The following is a 22,044-nucleotide window of genomic DNA, read 5'->3' as shown; positions in this document are numbered from 1 at the left end:
CTTCATTTGAGTGCAGCCTTCCCAGAACTCCACATAGTTCTACGACGAGCATATTTTGTTTCTCCTAGCAATCGCTCCTCCAATCTTTCGCGAGTTCCACCGGTTGGTTGCAGTTCGCCCCTGTGTGCGTGGTAAGAACGGATAAGAATTTGATAACAGCACTAGTGTGAGCGCCTTGTGAGCCGTTACACCCCTGTTTTGTCGTCGCTTTTGTTCTTGTATTTGCGCTAACCATGGCAGATGATGTCGACGCGGGGGCTAACCAGATGCAGGGCATACGGGCGCAAGTTGAAGGGCTTGTCACCGACATTCAGACAATTCATGAACGGCTGGACTCGATGATCTCCTCGACGACCGAGCGGTGTGATCAGCTCGACCTTGCGCAGACGGCCGCTAAGGCCACACTCGACTCAGTTGTGGCACGACTCGATGCATTGCACACAACAGTCGCAGAGTTGCAGCAGGGTTATGGTGGTGACTCGGACCAGGACGATGGCGACCGCCGAGGCCGTGCCCACCGCGTGCCACGCCGTCCCGGTGGTAATGATTCCTTTTCCAAGATTAAATTTAAAATTCCACCTTTTAATGGCAAATATGATCCTGCTGCATATCTTGATTGGGAATTAGAAGTTGAACAGAAATTTTCATGCCATGATATTCTTGCTAATTCTCAAGTTAAAGCTGCTATTAGTGAATTTACTGATTTTGCTTTAATTTGGTGGCGTGAATATAAACACAAACATCCCAATACCATTCCAACCACTTGGGAGAAATTAAAAACTGCTATGCGCCACAGATTTGTGCCTTCTTATTATGCTCGCGATTTGCTTAATAAAATGCAACGTTTTCAGCAAGGTTCCAAATCTGTTGAGGAATATTTCCAGGAATTACAAATAGGCATGATTCGTTGTGGGTTATTGGAGGAAAACGACGCTGCTATGGCACGTTTTCGTGGTGGTTTGAACCGCGAAATTCAGGATATACTTGATTATAAGGACTACACAGATATGACAACATTATTTGAATATGCTTGCAAAGCTGAACGTGAAGTGCAGGGACGCCGCTCGAAGACATATTCTAACTCTTTTGCAGGAAGAAGCTCGACATCCAACTCCGCACCCGCTCTCCCTGCGCCACCCACGCCCACCACTACACCGCGCGAGCGAACGGCCAAACCTGCCAGCGCTGCCCCTTCCACAGGCGCCGCCCCTCCCACAGGCCGTACACGGGATATTCAGTGTCATCGTTGCAAAGGATTTGGCCATGTGATTCGGGACTGTCCGAACAAGCACACTTTGCTTCTTCGTGACGATGGTGAGTACTCTTCCGCTAGTGATTCTGAAGATACTCGACATGCGATGCTTGCCATTGACCATGCAGCTATGGAGGTACATGTCAACCCGGGCGACGCCGATAGGTATGAAAGTCTTGTTGTGCAGCGTGTTCTTAGTACACAGGTCGCCCCGTCCGAGAAGAATCAGCGACACACTCTTTTCCATACCAAGGGCGTTGTGCAGGAGCGGTCGATTCGCATCATCATCGACAGCGGCAGTTGCAACAATTTGGCGAGTACCACGCTGGTTGAAAAGTTGTCTTTACCCACTCGTAAGCATCCGCATCCATATCACATTCAATGTCTTAATGATGGTGGGAAAATTAGAATTACTCGATCAGTCCGTGTTCCTTTCTCCATGGGTGCTTATTCTGATTTTGTCGATTGTGATGTTATTCCCATGGAAGCATGCTCTCTGTTACTTGGGCGACCTTGGCAATATGATACTGATAGCTTGCATCATGGTCGTTCAAATCACTATTCTTTCATGTTTAAGGGTCAGAAAATAATTATACATCCAATGACACCTGAACAAATTCTTAAAGATGATCTTGCTAGAGCTGCTAAAACTGCTAAACAACTTGAACCATCGACATCTATTAATTCTGAAATCAAGTTGAATGCTCCTGTTTTGCTTGCCACATGTGCTGATTTTGATGAGTTACGCGATGCTCCTTTGCCATGCTATGCCCTTATATGCTCTAGTGTGCTCGTTTCACTTGATGATGCACCATCTTTGGATATTCCCCCTGTGGTTGCTAACATTTTGCAGGAGCACGCTGATGTCTTTCCAAAAGATTTGCCACCAGGACTCCCACCACTTCGTGGCATTGAGCACCAGATCGACCTCATTCCCGGCACACAGCTTCCGAACCGCGCACCGTACCGTACAAATCCAGATGAGACGAAGGAAATCCAGCGCCAGGTACAGGCGTTGCTTGACAAGGGTTATATTCGTGAGTCTCTTAGCCCTTGCTCCGTTCCCGTGTTACTTGTTCCAAAGAAAGATGGCTCATGGCATATGTGTGTAGACTGTCGTGCTATTAATAACATTACCATTCGCTACCGATACCCTATACCACGCCTTGATGATATGCTAGATGAGCTTAGTGGTGCCATTATTTTCACTAAGATTGATTTGCGTAGTGGCTACCATCAGATTCGCATGAAGTTAGGTGATGAATGGAAAACGGCTTTTAAAACGAAATTTGGGTTATATGAATGGTTGGTTATGCCGTTTGGTTTGACTAATGCGCCCAGCACATTTATGCATTTGATGAATGAAGTTCTGCGGCCCTTCATAGGATTGTTTGTAGTTGTCTATTTTGATGATATCCTCATTTACAGCAAGTCTATGGAAGAGCATTTAGAACATTTGCGTGCTGTTTTTGATGCGTTGCGTGCGGCCCATTTATTTGCTAACCTTGAAAAATGCATGTTTTGCACACAACGTGTCTCGTTTCTTGGCTATGTTGTTACTCCACAGGGCATTGAGGTGGATAGCAGCAAGATTGATGCCATTCGGGAGTGGCCTACACCGACGACGGTCACACAAATTCGAAGCTTTCTTGGCCTTGCAGGTTTCTACCGCCGGTTTGTTCGTGATTTTAGCTCCATTGCAGCGCCTCTACATGAGCTTACAAAGAAGGATGTTCCCTTTGCTTGGAGTGATTCGCAAGAGGTTGCGTTCAACACCTTGAAAGATAAGTTAACCAATGCTCCTCTCTTGCAGTTGCCTGATTTTACTAAAGTGTTTGAGCTTAAATGCGATGCTAGCGGTATTGGGCTTGGTGCTGTTTTGTTACAAGAAGGAAAACCTGTTGCTTACTTTAGCGAGAAATTAAGTGGTGCTAGCTTGAATTATTCTACTTATGATAAGGAGCTTTATGCTTTAGTGTGCACTTTGCATACTTGGCAGCACTACCTTTGGCATCGCGAGTTTATAATTCATTCTGATCATGAGGCTTTAAAACATATTCGTACCCAAACAAACCTGAACCGTCGTCATGCTAAATGGGTAGAATTCATTGAGTCTTTCCCTTACATTATTAAACACAAGAGCGGGAAGGAAAATGTCATTGCTGATGCTTTGTCTCGTCGCTATACCATGCTGTCACAGTTAGATTTTAAAATCTTTGGCTTGCAAACTGTGAAGGATCAATATGTGGATGATGCTGATTTTAAAGATGCTTTTGCCCACTGTATTCATGGCAGACCATGGGGCAAATTTCACATACAGGACGGGTTCCTGTTTCGCGCTAACAAGCTGTGTGTTCCAGCTAGCTCGGTTCGTCGTTTGTTGTTACAGGAAGCGCATGGCGGCGGTCTCATGGGGCACTTTGGCGTCTACAAGACGCATGAAGTGCTGGCTGCCCACTTCTTTTGGCCCCGGATGGGCACTGATGTTGAGCGCCTTGTTGCACGTTGCACTACTTGCCAGAAAGCTAAGTCACGATTGAACAACCATGGTTTGTACATACCTTTGCCTGTTCCTACTTCTCCCTGGCTTGATATTTCTATGGACTTTATTTTGGGATTGCCTAGAACTAAGAAGGGGAGGGACAGTATTTTTGTGGTTGTTGATCGTTTCTCTAAAATGGCTCATTTTATACCTTGTCATAAGACTGATGATGCTAGCAATGTTGCTGAATTGTTCTTTCGCGAGATTATTTGTTTGCATGGTATTCCAAATACAATAGTCTCTGATCGTGATGCTAAGTTTCTCAGTCATTTTTGGAGATCACTGTGGAATAAAATGGGAACTAAATTGCTGTTTAGCACCACTTGTCACCCTCAGACTGATGGACAAACTGAGGTGGTTAATCGAACCTTGTCCACGATGCTTAGGGCTGTTTTAGATAAACACTTGAAATGTTGGGAAGATTGCTTGCCTCATGTTGAGTTTGCTTATAATCATGCAACGCATTCTTCTACAAAGATGTGTCCTTTTCAAGTTGTTTATGGTTATATTCCTCGGGCGCCTATTGATTTGTTTGCACTTGATGCCGAGGACGCCCCACACATAGATGCCGCTGCACATGTTGATCAAATGATTAGCTTGCATGAGCAAACTCAACAAAACATTGCTGCTGCTAATGCTAAATATCAGGTTGCGGGTAGTAAAGGGAGAAAACATGTTACTTTTGCACCGGGTGATCTAGTTTGGTTGCATTTGAGAAAGGATCGTTTTCCTACCTTACGTCGTTCTAAATTGATGCCACGTGCTGCTGGTCCTTTTAAAGTGCTAACCAAGATTAATGATAATGCTTATATCCTTGACCTGCCTGCGGAGTTTGGTGTTTCCACGAGTTTTAATGTTGCAGATTTGAAACCGTATGTGGGCGAAGATGAGGAGTTGCCGTCGAGGACGACTTCAGTTCAAGAAGGGGAGGATGATGAGGACACCACAAGTACATCTACACCAGCAGCACCTCAGGCGCCTCCAGTTGCTCCTCCACCTCAGGCGCCTACAGTTGATCATCCAGTTGGGCCAATCACTCGGGCCCGTGCGAGAGAATTAAACTTCATCATGGTGTTAAGGAACGAAGGCCCATCGGAATAAGAAGATGGCCCAACAAGGCAGCCCAGGTGGGGCGCCTAGGGTTGGGCGCGCGTGACCCCTTCGGACTCCAGGGGCTGCGCCCCCTTTATTTAGTCCGAGTCCTTTTTGTTTACGACTTGAGTTTTGTTTTACATCTAGCTTTAGCTACTCTTGAACACGCGCAAATACGCGCTGTCCTTGTTGATTCAGAACTCCACCTTCGAGTGATATTTAGATTGCTCACCTCTTTTTCTTGTTCGTTCTTCGATTGCGGACAGGAATCGATCTTCGTGATCAGGCTGATCTCGCACCGGCGAGGTTGGTAACCATCGGGAGTTGGTTCAGCGATTGCATTGGCGCTTCGGGTTCGCTCGTCGTAGTCGGATCATGAGGGTCTACTTCCACCAAGTCGAATTTATCTCCACTCACCGAAAGATCGGGCACTCCGACTCTATCAGCTGGTGCTTCACAACTAGGAGGATGATAAGCAATGGACACAAAACAGGTCTTGCTACTGACATGCTTAGCAAACATGTCAACTAAGTCTTGGTTAGAATTGACTTGGATGTTGGACTTTGTGTCAGCACAATAGTAAAACAATTTCACTACATCACCATAGCTACATGGGTACTCGTCCACAATTTTAGTAACTAGATCTTTGTAATTTGTCGTGGCAGAGTCAACAACTATGTCACCGCCATACCAGGAAAATATGGTATTGATTCCAATAATCCTTATTTCTAAATAGTAGCTTGTTTTTGGGTCCATCCTACATATGAACACAAAACTATTAAACCACATCCTACCAAATACAAAAACGTAACATCTACCACAACCTTGTGAAATGCTTGCCAATCGAGTAGGAGAAGGGAAAGGAAACACTTACCCATCTAGAAGCCACGCAGCTCGTCCGTCCAACCCCGCCATTGTGATTTTGCAAGCAAATCCGCCATCCGCCAATCCCTCAAACAATCAAGGCCACAAAGTCTGCGTGACCCAGATCGAGCAAATCCACTATTGTCTACCCTATTCTACGTCTCCCCTTTGGTTTGGATGGATTTCTGCGGTGATTTCTTGATTCCTTTGGTCGTCATCGTCGCCACTGCCGCCACCGCTTGAACTAGGGTTTCATGTGGGACTTGGAGAAAGCATGAGAGAGTGGGGAAAAGTGGGGAATGGGTTTGGTCAGCTTGGGTATGGTCAAGAAAGGTTAGCATTGGTAAGCTTTTCCATAGGGGCAAAATAGTTAATTCCATGGATTTCTGTTTTGTGCATCTTCTTGATATTTAGGATTTTTAGACACATTTCTATTGCCTGTTGCTTGCGTGGCGATCACAAGGGGCCCAACACTAGGTCACCGGCCGCTGTCACCAAGTCACCAGCCGCGCCCACAGAAATTTGATAAAAAAAAGCGACGCGGAGAGGGTTCGAACCCGAGACACTGCGCCACCACTTCACTTGTGTCAAGTGCTTGCACTTGATTTTATATAAGCTATTAGATTCGGTCCATGTCCAGAGTGCGCCGATCCACGAGACCACGTGGCATCGCGCGAATGGCTCAACGGCGACGCCACAGATCGCCCTCGGTTGGCTCAGAGGAAGCTGACGTGCGCGCTTTCCTATTTAGGATCCAGCCCTGTGCCGATTAGGGTTGTTTTGGAGCTATCACCAGTTTCAAGGTCAATGGCTGTAACGTATACTTCACTTGCTGGCTTGACCTTGTTGCCCCCGACTTCTTTTCTGGAATTTCAAGTTCTGATAGGGATAGCTTCTTGGATGTGCCGAAGACTTGCATCATCGAGTTTGATACTTGGGTAGTTGCTGTTAGCTCAACGGCTTTTGTGTCGCAGTCGTACGACCTCTTCAAATCTCCGCGCAGGAAGAGTACTCCCTTGGATCCAGGCATCTTGAGTACCAAGTACACATAGTGTGGAATGGCCATGAATTTGGCTAATGCTGGTCTTCTGAGGATGGCATGGTACGATGTTTCGAAGTCCGCTACCTCAAACCGGATGTATTCTGTCCAGTAGTGTTCTTTGGTCTCAAAGGTAAGTGGCAAAACCACCTATCCGAGGGGTACAACCACGTTGCCTGGGACGATCCCATAGAATAGAGAGTTCATTGGGGTGAGCATATCGGTGATGTCGAGACCCATCTTGTTTAGTGTCTTGGCAAACAGTACGTTGAGACCGCTACTGCCATCGATGAGTACTTTAGTAAGTCTACAGCCAGCGATAACTGGGTCCAGGATGAGGGAATACCGTCCTGGGTCTGAGAAACTAGTCCATTGGTCCTTCCTGGAGAAGGTAATTGGACCTCGGACCATTTGAGGAACGTTGACATTGCAGATTCAATGGACATTATCTCTCGAAGGGCGAGCTTCTGGTCCGCTTAGTAGCAGTACTCGGTGTTCCGCCGAAGATGACGTTGATGGTGTTGGATGGGTTCTGGAACATGCCATTGTCACCATCGTCTTCATCTTCCTTGGCCTTGCCTTGTTTTTTATGCCAGATGGCTCTGGGAGGTCCTTCATGACTCTGCGTAGACTAAAACAGTCTATCGCAGAGTACTTGTGGTATGGATGCCATGGGCATTGTTTCTTCAGAAGCTCGTTGAACGAGGGCTTATCTTGATTCTTGCCTCCACCTTTGTTGGACGACTGTGACATTGTTGCGACAGTATTGTCTGGCTTTCGCTTGCGGTTGTGACTTCCCGAGTAGTTATTTCGGTTGCCATTGTTGGGGTAATCGTTGCGGTTCTTATCATTGCATTGGCCATTGTTTTGATTGTTGTTGTGATGGCCCTTGTTGTGATTGGACTCGAACCTTTCAATCTCCCTGTCTTCTTCATCTACCCACGCTTGTACCATGATCTTGAGATATTTGACATCAGCGGAGCGTCTTCTACTGAAGTCCTGGAACATGGAGGCCATTTTGGAAGTAGTCTATAACGTCGCGCTCCATGATGTCCACGATTGTGGCCTTCTAGTCAAAGAAGCAATGTAAGTAGCTCCGCAGGGTCTCGCCTTCTTGTTGTTTAACTTGAGACAAGTCGATCCTGTTGCCAGGATGTTGCATTGCCCCTGCGTAGTTGTTAGTGAACACTACCTTGAGGTTCTTCCACAAGTTGATGGAGTTTTTATCCAATGATTTGAGCCATGTGAGTGGCACTGCCTCCATGCAGATGGGGAAGTAGATGATTTTGGTGTCATCATTTCCCCCAGCTACTTGTACTGACAGCGAGTAGCATCATAGCCATTGGACTGGGTCCTGCTTGCTATCGTACTTGGTGATACCCGGAGGTTTGAATTTTTCAGGTAGAATTGTCCTCCTCACATGTATTGAGAAGGCGGGGAACCCGTCAGAATCATCTCTTGGGTGTTCAACTTATTGCTCACGCTCGTGGCGCCGTCTGTTGATAATGGTATGGGCGTCGCGACTGGCATTGATCTTGTTGCGGAGGTCTTCTGCTGGGTGTTTGGGTTCTAGGTTAGCCCCACGGTGGCCACAGCCTCCCGAGGGTCCTGTTCGACTACCTTCAGCTCCAGCTTGGCTTGGTCTGGATGGAGGGCCTCTATGGCTGCTGCCATGTTGGCTACGCTAGGATGGGGGGCGTTGAACTGACTATATCGGATTCTGTTGATCGAGTTGTTCGTATGGAGTTCCGCCAATTGGACCAACTATCTAGTGTACTTGTTCTGAGGCATCACGCGGGTGATGAGATCAATAGACGCGATGATGGCTAGAGGAGTACGATGATGACGCGTTTGAACTAATTCAAAAGCATTATCCAGGTTTTGGATTGGTAGGTTTGCTGCAAGGCGGCGGTGACGCTCTACTCTTGCGGTGTTTCTTGCTCGTTGTCGAGTTCTTTGAGCTTCAGTCTCTTCTCCGACAACGTTGGTGGTGAGCTCATCCTACTACAAAAGGAGCTTTATTCCTGGGTCCAAAAACCAGCTTCGACAGGGACTCTTTAGTCCCAATTAATAATATCAACCGGGACTAAAAAGCCTCTTTAGTCCCAGTTGTAATGGTTAGGAATAACGAGGAAATCTAGTGGGGCATTTAGTCCCGGTTGGTAACACTAACCGGGACTAAAGGCCACTCATTTAGTCCCGATTGGTGGTTTCTGGGACTAAATGGCAATCTTTAGTCCTGGTTGAAACCAACAACCGGGACTATATCCCTCTTTTATTTATTCCCCCGATGGACTCTCTCTTCGCACCGGCCTAGCGGCCTTTATCACCCCACCAGCCTTATCTCTCTCCCCACTACTTTATCCTTTACCCACCACCGGCCTCTCTCTCCCTCTACCGCTTCCTCTCCTCCCTCTCCTACTCTCTCCTCCCTCCACTGGCTGCTACCGGTGCGCGGGCCTTCCTAGCTGCCAACGCGCGGGGCCTCTATGGCCGGGCCCCAGGGCGCTGGCCGCCACCGGCGCATGGCCTACCGGCCCCACATAGGTGCACGAGCCCTCCCCGGCCAGCCCCTGGCCGCCGCCGGTGCGCGTGCGGGCGAGATGGCAAGCGGGGGAGCTTGTGGATACGAGAAGCCGGTGAATGTTTCCTTTGTGAGTGGTAGTGCATAATTTGTTTATGAATGATTCATTTGTGAATGTGTTGTGTTGCGAATCAAATTGAACTCATGTGTTGTGAATCAAAACCTTGTGCGAATTGATTGGTTGTGTGTTCTCAATTGTGTGATGTTCATGTAAGATGAGCATGTCTCTTGCTTCAATTTGTGAAGTGTTAATTGTTTTGATTACTTTTGTGGTGGAGTTAGAGCTCGGTGGTACGGTGGTCGAGGCGGAGCTGCAAGGGGGCCGTGGCGCGAGCAGGCGGACGGTGGTGGCCCACTTTTTTATTGTTTGGAACCTTTGGACTAAAGAGGGGGACCTTTACTCTCGAAAGATTAGTCCCGGTTGGATTTTCAAGACCTATGCGTCTCTCCAACCGAACCGGGACTAATGCTCACTTTCCCACCAATGTATATTATTCCATATGGGTTGGGTGTGGACAGCGATGGACTCAGGAAGGACCAATGGCTAAATTGTTATTAGGGTGGGCATTCAGGTAATTCGGGAAATTCGGGTCGGGTAGTTCGGGTATTTTAATATTCGGGTTTTCAAAATAGCTACCCGAACTTCACCCAAAATAAAAAATACCCAATTTTTCAGGTACCCAAAAAATCGGGTTCGGGTTCAGGTTTTCAAAATACCCAATAAATTACATTCACATGTCCTCAACCGCCACCATGCTATGCTATGGCCACAACTATAATAGTGCATGGGATGAAAGAAAAACACATTTTAACATATCACATACTAATGTACACATCAAACAGTGCATGGGATGAAAGAAAAACACATTTTAACATATCACATACTAATGTACACATCAAACAACAAGCAAATCGATAGATCAAACTAATAAATTTCGCTACATTTACAACCTACTAGTGCATAATATAATGGTTTTGGTATAGTTCGGGTAAATCGGGAATTCGGGTACTGGAGTTGAATACCCGAACTTCCCGAATTAAATTCGAGTTTCTCAACTTCGTACCCAAAATAGTGATCGGGAATATCGGGTTCGGGTATTTCAGGATCAGGTTCGGGTAATTTAGGTTCGGGGTTCGGGTTCGGGAAATTGTGCCCATCCCTAACTGTTATTAATAAAACAGGTCAACGGATTAGTAGTTTTGCTTTTAGATCCATGCATGTTCCATGGAAAGCCACCGGAGCAATTCTCACAAATTAATGATTAGAACACAGTTCATAATTTATTTGTGTGGAGTAAACAGTGGCCAAACATAAGAAAATAATAGAAAGGCATATTTATTGAATTTGCATCAAATAGATATATGCATTACAATGCTCGTATTTTGCAACAGCACTCCCCTTTATCATTGCAGTAGGCATCCTTTCTTGTTAAGTGAAAGGTTACGCAAACCTGTTTGCATTCTTCGGTACTACAGTCGCTTAAAATGTAGCACCTAAATGATGGCGACGGTGGCGGCGGTGAGCACTTGCCATGGCTGCACGCTACACATGCAACACAATAATATAAATCAAACAAATTGGTTTGTTTAAAAAGGGATGATCTTAAAAAAATCCTGCAAAATAAGTAAACGTAGGGTTGCTTACCGTTCCCGCCATTGCAGGATGGGAGAGTGGAGGGCGCAATCACGAGAACTAAGAAAACAATAGTGTTCAAGTTCACCATTCGGATAGTATTGCTATTGAGGAGCCCCAAGAGGAAGAGAAGATGCCCTTTCTTTTTTTTCCCCATTCTTCTTTCTAATGACGAGAGGATCTCATATGTCTTCTCTGTTTGAGTTTCCAGGTGTTTATATAGAACCACAACCTGGTATAAATATATTGTATAAGGAATGTTGTCCTGCTCTATCCTAACCTATCTTGTGCTAGAATTTTCATATCTCAAAACTAGGTGTTGATATCTTATTAGGCTAAAAAAATATGAGGATATCCGATTCAAGGCCATGTCCATTATTTGTTCTTTTGTTTTTGCCTTTAGTGCAGCATTATTTCCTTTTTTAATTTATTGAGCTAGTTAAATAAAATGACAAGATTCTACATCTTACTTATTGCTTTGTCTTTATTAAGGTATATAAAACATTAGTCGTCAGCCACCACATTGGCAAGGCCTAGCCTTATTTGTAAGTTATTTTGTGGTAGTATTGTTTAGCTAAGTTAGTCTGAACCGGTTGAAAAACTAAAATTGCATAAAAAGTAATACAATATTTATTTCTCTCGTTTAAAAGGCCTCATTGTATGCCTCTATCTCTTCTTTATTAACTTAATTGTAAGCAATTGTAACGCCCGTAAAAATCTACCAAATTAAATCACTCGTTAAAAATGCATTGCATTCCAAAATTTTCCGACCGCTGAGCTCCGTCAAATCTTTTCCCTTCCGTCGGACCAGTCGTTCCAGCCCCGACTCGTCAACCCTCTTTTTTCGCTCCCCGTAATTTTCACCGCGTGCCCGTCCAATCCATCACGCGAGCCGTCTAAATCCCGCAACTTTCGCCGAGCTGCCCCTCCCTTTTTCCTCCTCCTTTTTCCCCTCCTTTTCCCCCTTTTTCTTTTTCTCTTTCTTCTTCTTCTTCCTCCCTCCTCCTTCCTCTCTCTCCTTCCTTTTTCTCCTGCCGCCTTCTTCCTTGCCCCTGGCGCTTAGCGCCTGGCTTCTAGCGCGTGGCGCCAGACCCCAGGCTGCGCCGGCCGAGTCGGCCCCACCGGCGCGGGGGTCGCGCTGACCCGCGCGGACCCGGCCGCCCGCTCGCGCCCGTGCGCTTCCGCCCGCCCGCACGCGCGTGCATGCGCCCGGCTGCCTGCGCCCGGCCGACGCTCGCCGCACGCGCGCCTACGCTCGCGTCGCACCGAGCGCCCGGCCGCGCACGACCGCGCGCGCCCGGTCACCTCGCTCCGCACGCCGCGCGCACGGCCGCGCCCGGCCACCCAGCTCCGCTCGCCCGCACCCGCCAGGCGCTGCGCCGCCGGCCGCGCCGGACCGTGCGCCGGCCGGTCTCCACCCGTCCCCTCCCGGCGTACTTCCCCACGAGGTCGCCGCCCCCTGTGCTTCCTCGACGACCACGCCACCACGCCATCCACGAGCACACCCACCCTGGCACGCCACCGGCCGGAAAAGTCCCGGCCACCATCATCACCACCAGCCACCCCCTCGCCGGCCTATAAAAGGGGCAACGCCCGGCTCACCGCACCACCCACCGCCGCGAGTCCCACCGCCGCCCCTACCCTGCTCCCTCCCTAGCGCCCAACCGCCGCCTCCACCGTGCGCCGCCGCCTTCACCATTGCCGGCCGCCCCTTCTTCCACCCCCCAATCTCCAAGGTGAACGGCAAAATGGGACCTATACGCCTCCCCCTCCCTTTCCCCACCGTCGGGGCCCGCCGCCGGCAAGGCCCGGCCGCCCGGCCGGCCGCCGTCGACCACGCCCCCCCCCCCTTCTTCCCACTTCCTGTAACCGGCCCAAAGGAAGAAGAAGCTCCTTCAATTTCGATCTACCCCTTTATTCTCATCTATTTACAATCTGACCCTCCCACCTTTCAGAAATATTTACAAATAGGTCCTCGGTTTTCACAATCCAGTCCTAAGCCTTGTTTTAAAGCCTCTAACCTCCCTTTAACCCGTCATTTCATGCGCCAAATTTCCTCCAATCGATCCCAAATTTGACCACGGCCTCCTCTCATATATTTCCGCCGAGGCATATCCAAAGTTCATGAAAATACCCTTCCTACCTATTTTCCATTCATATTTCCTATTCGGAGCTCAACGGGAAAAATCTTTTTCCTTTTTATTTATTGTGTGCTCATTTGTGTGTGCCGTAGATCGCGGAGTACCCGAGGAGGAGCGCGAGGAGGAGTTCGACCGCGAGCCCGAGCCCGAGGACCAATACCACGAGCAGGAGCTCCCGGAAGGCTTTGAGAATGGCAAGTCCAATCTCACCCTTGATGCATATTTAATAACCAGTTTTTCAAACACAACCTATTGGCCTGTTTTATAAAATGCATGTTGTTTTATCGCAAGACATGGTTGGATAGCCACCCCTTGATTGTTAGGATTATTCCTTGTTGTCCCATATTTATCTCTAAATATGAGTTGCTCTATTTAGATGATAAATACTGCTAGAATGCTTAGGAACTCATTATCCAAATTCAATCATGACTACATCTGTTTATTCGGAAAATAAATGTGTGAGTGTGTTCAACTGATGAGTTGGGTTTTTCGGGTGTAAAGAGAGGTGGTGGATGAGATGGATGGGCGTTTCTTGTGTGGAATGCCGGATTGTTGAGCTCGTACCTTAGTGGTTGAGCAGAGTCGGGAGATATCCATCTTGTCATGGTTAAGGACCGAGTTGATGTGTCATCTTGCCTAATTCCATCACCGTGCAACCACTCGACCGTTGTATGAGCAACGGCTTAGCATAAACCCCACTAGCTAAACTGCTAGGCTTCAGGTGTGCTGGTGAGCAACGGGAGCCCTTGGAAAAGGACTAAGCTCTTGGTGACTTAGGTCCCGGTTTCGGCCCCGTGGATGGGTTGCTAACCCCTTGGGTGCTTCCGTGTTGACTAGTCAGTGTTGGCTAAGGTGGGTAATGGCTTTGTTAGGATCCGTACCATCACTAAGGTGATCGTGATGTGGTAGCCTACTTGTGGGAAAAGTGTACAACCTCTGCAGAGTTAAAACCTATCTGGGTAGCCGTGTCCACGGCATTGGACGAGTTACGGCTCGGTCACACTACTAGCTTTTGGGAGATGATTGGTTCTTACAGTGTGTGTGTTGGATTTTGGAAGTGTCCGGCAGTTGTGCCGTGCGCTACGACGGACGGGGAGTCCGGTAGGGATAAAACTTGGATCCTTTGTGTAGGATCAACCCCACTTGATATATCGTTTATTAAAGAAAATGCTTTATGAAAATCCTTTGAAATGAAACCCTGCATATGTCAAAAAAAATCTAGCTTTATTGCAAATAAACCTTAATCATATCCTTGTTGAATCCTATGCATATTCTTGTTGTATCCCCCTCCGTGGATGGGGTTGAACTTGTTGAGTACTTTTGTACTCACCCTTGTGTTGTTGCTTTAGAGGAGGATCCGGACTTCGTCGCCGAGGACTTCGAGTAGGAGGTTGCGTCTGCACCCAACGCTGCCTGCGGTGTTGGCCCTTTTGCAGGATGCTTCCGCTGACGCATAGTTCCGATTGCAGCCCGGAGTCCGACTGGACTGCAACTTGGATTTGTATTGTTATCGTCTTAGTTTTGCTTTGGGTGTGGCTTGCCCGCCCGCTCCTTCGGGAGTTGTACGGTTTCTGAACTATCTGTTGAATAAATGTGTTATCAGCCTCCTGTGACTGATAATTAGATCACATTTAGTCTCTACCCATGTGGGGACGCTTCAGCAATGGACACTAAGTTAAAAAGGCCTTGATATAAACAATTCCAAAGGCATCATTGTATATCTCTATCTCTTTTTATTAGCTTAATTGTAGGCATTGGGCACTAAATTAAAAATGGCCTTAATAAAAAACAATTTAAGTCCGCATTGCATATCTCTATCTCTATAACTATCAGTATCTCTATTCTCTATCTCTATCCCTTCTTTATTAGCTGAATTGTAAGCATTGGACACCAAGTTAAAAAATTGTGGTCTTAGAAGAATCAAAGTGTTCAATACACGTTAGAGCCACTGTCATGGCATTGGCCTGTGATAATTGGCCTGTGATAAAAGTGAAGGAGACAACACTTAGGACAAAAACAATATGCACAAATTTTAGACTTGACCCAACAACAAATGGGACTATCGGAACAAATTTTGGGTTATCGGAACAATATTGGCCTATTGGAACAAATTTTAGGCTCGACCCAACAACAAATGGGCCAAATTCATTTTATGACAAAATAATTTGTCACAATGGTCATGACACATCGAATGCCAAAGCAGATTCATGTCCATATCGTAGCAAAATCGTAGGAGGCAATTTATGACGTTTGTGTGGACATTTCGTAGGTGTCATAGATTTAGTGACCCACAAATATAAGAAACATCATTAATCATGGTTTACGATGCTGATTAGTGATGAACGGTGATTATCACACGAGTGTCATAAATCATGATTTACGACGCATTTCAGTTCGTAATAGATCGGAATATCCCTTGTAGTATGCTCCATCGTCCCCCTCCTGCGGCCTAGAGTCCAGGATCGGAAGCAGAGTAGGAACGGCTGCACGCGGAAGGATAGCTGGGAATGTCGTCGAAACTAATGAATCACCATCCTATTCTGGCTGGCTATAGTTTCCATAACTCCATCTACTAAAGTATGACATGTTTGATAAGAGAAAGCTTTGTTAATCATCCATGCTGAATCAGGTTTCGAGGAGAGATTATAATTAGCCCTGAAAGCAATGATATGATGCCGAATACCAGGAAGAGCACTCCACGTCCTTTCAACCTACACAACAATTGAACGACATAAAATTAGATGTTGGGCATTTGAATATTTACAGTTGTCACTGCAATGCATAGAAACTCATATTTGCGAGTAGATGAGATTACACTACTGCAGCGACCCTCGTACGTGCCGGCATGAAACCCTCATTCGTGCCGGTGTTGGGATCGCTACCATGATACGAATGGAGGTAGGTTATTCATGCCGGTGTCCAAACTGACACGAATAACTTGATAAATGTGTCGGCTTTTTCACCAGTTAGAATATGTCATTATCCTAATCTGACCGCTAGTACGATTGAGTGCCTAAATCTATCAATGCTTGTTAAGCGCCGATGCGTAGGGGGTACTAGTCCTAGCGGTGTTTAATTAGGCTGCCACGTTTGTTAACCTATAATTACCGGTAGATTAGCACCGTTTAGAATATTGTCATTAGCCATAAAAAAAACTTTTGTCCATCAGATCGTTCGATGAGTACAAGATGCGCATCGTTATGAACGAATTGCACACACAACAGATGCACATTCAACGGAATGCGAGCGTGTACGTGCTAGACGTTTATAACAACACATGTACTATGTCTCATAGCTTTGCATCATTTGGTGATCCATTTCAATTCACATGCTCACGCAAAGATATAAAGATAAATAGACTTATTAAAGCAGATCTTGCATTTCATCATCATCAACATAGATAAGTTTATCAACTAGCCATGCAGATCATCAATAATTAAACCATGACTAAGCAGTTAATTAGTAACATGGAGAACCATAAAGCCTAAAAAGAGTAAAATTGGTAATTGGTTTATAACAAAATCCTGGTGCTTACATCGCTGGATTACACCACAGCCACGGCACCAGCCGCTCCACCGCTGTCGCTACCACTACAATGGAGGTCATTGTCGAAGGGGAGGCAACGATGCGGCATGGTGAGCCCGCGGTTCAAGGCCGCGTGAGCACGGGCCTTCCATGAAGCCAAGGAGGCCGCTGCGGTTGCGGATCTGGCCAGTTAGATTATGAAATTACACGTGCTGGTGTAAAATAGCACCGACACAATTAAGTAAACACGACGGTGTGAAATAGCACCAGTATGTTCACTTCAATATTAGTATCGGTCGTTTTCCGCACTGATGCAAAAGGACTTAACACGCCGGTGCACTTTCGATCGGCACACATGAACCGATATGAATGACGTTCTCTGCAGTAGTGTTACTATAAGACCATGACACATTCAGATGAAAGGAGTGGTGTAAATGCATTTTCTTTCTCATTTATGATTTCTTATGTAACTTTGCAAAAGAAGAAACTTCTGCAAGATGATGTGATCATCAAATAACAATGAACATGTCACTTGTGTACAATGACCTTAGGAGTTGGTGAACCGGATAATTGCCAACAAGCACAATGACAGAGTTGCATAAAAGGTTGGAAAAATCGCTAGATTCGTATAATTGATCACATTACATCTCACAGAGACACAACACCTGCCGTTTCTCCATAAGTCATAGTAACAATTTGCCAAGAAGGTAAGCAATTATACTACAGAAAACATGAGTAGATCATCTGGACCGCGAGGCCCTGTGCAATCGGCGAATGAGTGTTGTGCTGTGCGGCCCCAAATGATGGTAGGTTGGCGGCGGGTCCATTTTGCCCGATTGGAAGCCGGCGGCGAGATCCTGCGCAGGCGGGCCGCGCAACAGAAGAGAAATTCTTCGATATGGTGCGGCAGCCGGCTAAGGAGTAAGGAATAACCGATGGCATGAGCAGAAGCTACCCTTACTCTTAAAATAATTATGACCGGAGGTTCCTCTCAAGCACCGTAACAAACCTCAAACTATAAGATATGCTGTTGGAGCATTTTTAGCCTTTTTTAGGTATTCTGATGGTTTTAAGGTATATCAATTCATTTTAGTAAGGATGCTCTTACGAATTGAACCCGTGTTGTCCCCCAATGATCAGAAACGAGCTTCTTTTATGAAAATGGTAATTTAACAAGGAGATTGAGGCTTAATAAAAGATACAGCCACATTTACTGGCGCAACTGTACCCCTCGTAGACAAACTCAAATGCAACACAAAAGAGGCACACAAGCGGCTAATGACAAACCCTGGAAACTAGTCAATCACTCTAAAGCACTTTTCTTCTTATCAATATCTTATTTAGCTTTAGATGTCACCAGTGGGACTGTTAAAGAATGGGTGATGCTATATTTTAGGTGCCTGACTTTTTTTTTTCAATTCTTTCAGGTGACGAGCTACAGCCATTGAATCTTCGAGGTTCATCGGATGGCTTTTTTTAATGTGTATGTGTGCGTACCATCGTCTCCAAGCAGATTGTCCATGTGGTCCGGTGTCTGTTCCTTGCTCTGAAGTGACCATGTGACTGAAGCGTCCTCTCTGTCTGAAATCTGTGCAGGAGCACTGCGATCTGGCGTGCTGCTATGTGATTGTAAATTAAAAGAGTGACCACTTTTGGACCGGCTAAGACGCCTTCGTTTCTTAGTGGCTAAGCATATATCTACGACTAGTAAGGTATTAAGGTCATGATAAGATCCTAACCTACCTGGTAATCGAAGCACAACGAGTTCAGCATTGAAGCTCATGTGATCTTTTTGTGTGTTCCTTGCTCTCATCTGAAGCGTGTCTGTCTCAAATTTCGGACACGAACATTGTGCCAACTGCCATCCAGTAAAAGGTGGCCAGTCTTCTCTGCATCTTTCATCATGTAGTGGGACAGACTGTGTGCACATTTCCCATCTACTAGTCACCAAATTACAGTTCCTCCTGTCACTTTATTCCAATGTCCTCTCCTTCTGTTCACTACTAGTAAAGCCCACTTGTGCCATTTGTGTATGTGCGCGATCATTTCCAAGTGACCTTTGTTTCCTAGGAACCTTTTTACATTTGGGCCCTTTGAAAATTACTTTTCACAGATAGGCAGCAAGGAAACAATTTTTGAAGATGTGCCCTCTTGCACAGCTCCCATTCAGTCTAGCGCGTTGCCATGATACTTGGTTGCCACGTATGATGAACCTGCAAGTTTGATCATGGCGCCAATAGCACAATGCAACAATGTCGCGTCGCCATGCAATTCAAACCCTTGGGCTAATATCACGGCACTCTGCAAAAGAATCTTTAGAAATTATCTCCTTATGGGGCTACGTTGATTTGTTAAAAGGACTAAAATGCAAAAGGTAACTCTGCCTCATGAGCTCACCATGTTTGCGGCCTATTCCTTGCTATGTTTTGAAGCAACTTTCTTTCGAATCTCGTACAAGAATGCCACGGCGATCTGCGTAGATGCCATGTGATGTGACATCGTGGCCATTTCAAATTCTCAGTAGTCCTCTCCTGGTCCTGGACTCCTCCCTCGCCAAGTTGCCATACCGCAGCACATACCATGAGCGCCTTTCATTCTTAAGCTGTCTCATAACCTCCACGTATAATCTTTAAAAAAACTTAATAGAATAAAATACGACAGTTTAATATATATAAGTTAAATAGAAAAATAATAAAAATTGGTCAACTAAATATCTTGAATATGCCCACAGCTCCGACTTTTAGAATTTCTGGAGCTAAAATCTTGGAATAACCCCCTCAAGATCTAGCCTACATATGAAATCATCAAAGCCCAAAGGTGTGTCAATGTGCATTCCTCTTTGCCCCACGAGTTGAAACGTATATTGATGCCCATGTGATCCTATGCCTATTCCTTGCTCTGAACTCTGTTCTGCAGTGACCATGTGCATGTGATTGCAGTGCGGGGACACTGCGATCTGCCGTGCTTCCATGTGATTTTTAAAAGGTGACCACTTCTGGATGTCCGGATCGCCTGCATCTTTCATCATCTAGTGGGAGCGGGGCAGAGTCGTCCACAATTGCAGATCACTCATCCAAATTCTTTCTTCCAAAAAAACTAATCGCCAATATAATTACTCCCATGGTTTATTTCAATGTCTTCTTTTTATGCCATCTCCTAATACTATAATTCTGTTCGATTCAGCTTATCAGCTGACTTATCAGCCACCGAACAGTATTTTTCTCTCATAACAAATCAGTCGTTTCAACTTTTCAGCTTGGGGCTTATATCTCTTTGTCAGTAATAGCTGGGGCTCGAATATCCATGACCCGTGAAAAAAAAAGGCAAAATCGATCGTCATACGTAAATCGTGCTCAAGTCAAGCTCAACGGTCATACCGTAGCTTTCTTGCAAGCCCACTGGTGCCATTTTTACAACGCTAGCAGGATCATTTGCATTTCCAGGTGGTCCTTTTTTATTTTTGGTTACGTCCTCTCTGCCCCACGAGCCGCGAGGTCAGCAACTTTGCGCTCGCATCTTTTGGCTGTTCCTTGCTCTGATTCCAAGCAACTTTATTATATGTACACTGGAATCTCGTACAAGAGCATTGCGCGATTTGCTCAGAAGTCAAATTCCGCGTGACCATTTCGATTTTCGAGTGGCCGTTTCTTTCTTTTTTCTTTTTTATTATTTTTTAAGACCGGACCCTCCTTTCTCTACGAGTCTAGTGGACTGTGGGTGTCCTTGGTAGGTGAGCAGGCACTGATGCACTCACATCCCCATTGGATTCTCTCCTCTGTTTTCTTCTTCATTCCATCCTCTCCAAATTAATTCCCCCTATATCTTCTTCCTATGTTCTATCCCGAAATAATCCCCCATCTTAATTTCTCCCCACATTATCCTGCTCTGATTCATATCCAAATCAGCCTGCTATTAATTTTTTGCCAAGTTTCCGCAATAATTTTCGTTGGCCAATATCTTCAAGTTTCAGCCTCGGATTGATCAGACAAATATCTTCAATTTAATGTGCCCACAACTCCAATTTTAAAAAGGTTCTGAAGCTAAATCTTGGAACAAACCCTCAAGATCTACCCTGTATGTACAATGATAATTCTTTTGCGAAACATCGTACGATGATAATTGAATCCCAAAGGTGTGGTAACATGTATGTGCGCGTACCTTCGTCTTCAAGTGGATCATGTATTCCTCTTTGAAAAGTAGATCCTCTGTAGTACATCTCTCTACAGTTGAGTCATTGATGTTTGGACCTAGATCCACACGTCGCAACTCCACTGCAGCAGAAGTACTGCAGAGAAGTCTCATTGCCTCACCTGAAGGGTCTCGTATCTCTTGAACCTGTATGGAAACACAACAATATGTCGTGCTACCATGTGATCGTAAAAAAGGTAACCACTTTTAGGCACAATTGCACGTCTCTCGGATATGCACCAATATGTTACTTTCCAATGAATTAATCACCAAATAATTTCCGCCTATGGATTTTTTCCCAATATCTTCTTTTCATTCATCTCCGGATTCTATCCTTAATTGCCCTGTACACCATTTATGTGTTTATTTACTCCATCCTAAATTACTATTTATTTGTTGTTTCGAGATATATAACATAGCATATGTGTAGCTATAGAAAAATTATATATTAAAAAAGTTAAAATGAATAGTAATTTGGAATTTTATTGGCAATGGTAGTCTGGAAGCCTGCAATATCCATGATCCGTGAAAAAGCCAAATCGATAGTCATACATAAATCGTGCTCAACGGTCACACCTTATAGCTGCCCATTGATGCCATTTGTTTAACGCTCGCGGGATCATTTCCAGTGGGCAGGCCCTTTTGTGTTCGCTTCCTCCTCTGCCCTGCCCCACGAGCCAATCAGTATTTTGCGCGCCTCATCCTTTTGTATCTTCCTTGGCTCTTATTCGAAGCAACTTTTGCTCAAATCTCGTACAAGAGCACCCTGCGATCTGCTCAAAAGTCAAATTCCATGTGACCGTTTCGATTTTCGATCTACTCATTTGTTTTGAAATAAAAATTTTCGATCTACTCATACACTGTCAAATTTCCGATTCTCGTCCTCTCTTGGCCGGACCCTTCTTTCTCTCCACATAAATCCGCCATCGCCTGCGGCACACTACGGCCGGCAGGAAGAGAGTGCAGTGGCCAGTGGGTGTCTTTGGTGAGCAGGCACTGGCGCGCTCACATTCCGGCCTGGTTTGGTTAGTTTGCTTATTTTTAAGCACCCGTCACATCGAATGTTTAGATACTAATTAGGAGTATTAAACGTAGACTATTTACAAAATCCATTACATAAGTGGAGGCTAAACGGCGAGACGAATCTATTAAGCCTAATTAGTTCATGATTTGACAATGTGTTG

The 22,044-nt window shown here is 45.7% G+C and overlaps 1 long non-coding RNA gene across 1 annotated transcript; it reads left to right on the top strand.

Moving 5' to 3' along the window:
* Positions 1-12,069: 12,069 nt before the first annotated feature.
* LOC117853662 (uncharacterized) lies at positions 12,070-14,867 on the top strand. Its single transcript, XR_011897954.1, has 3 exons — positions 12,070-12,742; positions 13,240-13,341; positions 14,497-14,867. It is a non-coding gene; the product is annotated as an uncharacterized lncRNA (long non-coding RNA).
* The last annotated feature ends 7,177 nt before the right edge of the window (positions 14,868-22,044 follow it).

This window comes from Setaria viridis, chromosome 4 (assembly GCF_005286985.2).
Source record: "Setaria viridis chromosome 4, Setaria_viridis_v4.0, whole genome shotgun sequence".
In the NCBI taxonomy this organism is placed as follows: domain Eukaryota; kingdom Viridiplantae; phylum Streptophyta; class Magnoliopsida; order Poales; family Poaceae; genus Setaria; species Setaria viridis.
The sequence above is the reverse complement of the archived record's forward strand: the minus strand, read 5'-3'. Positions and strand labels throughout refer to the sequence as shown.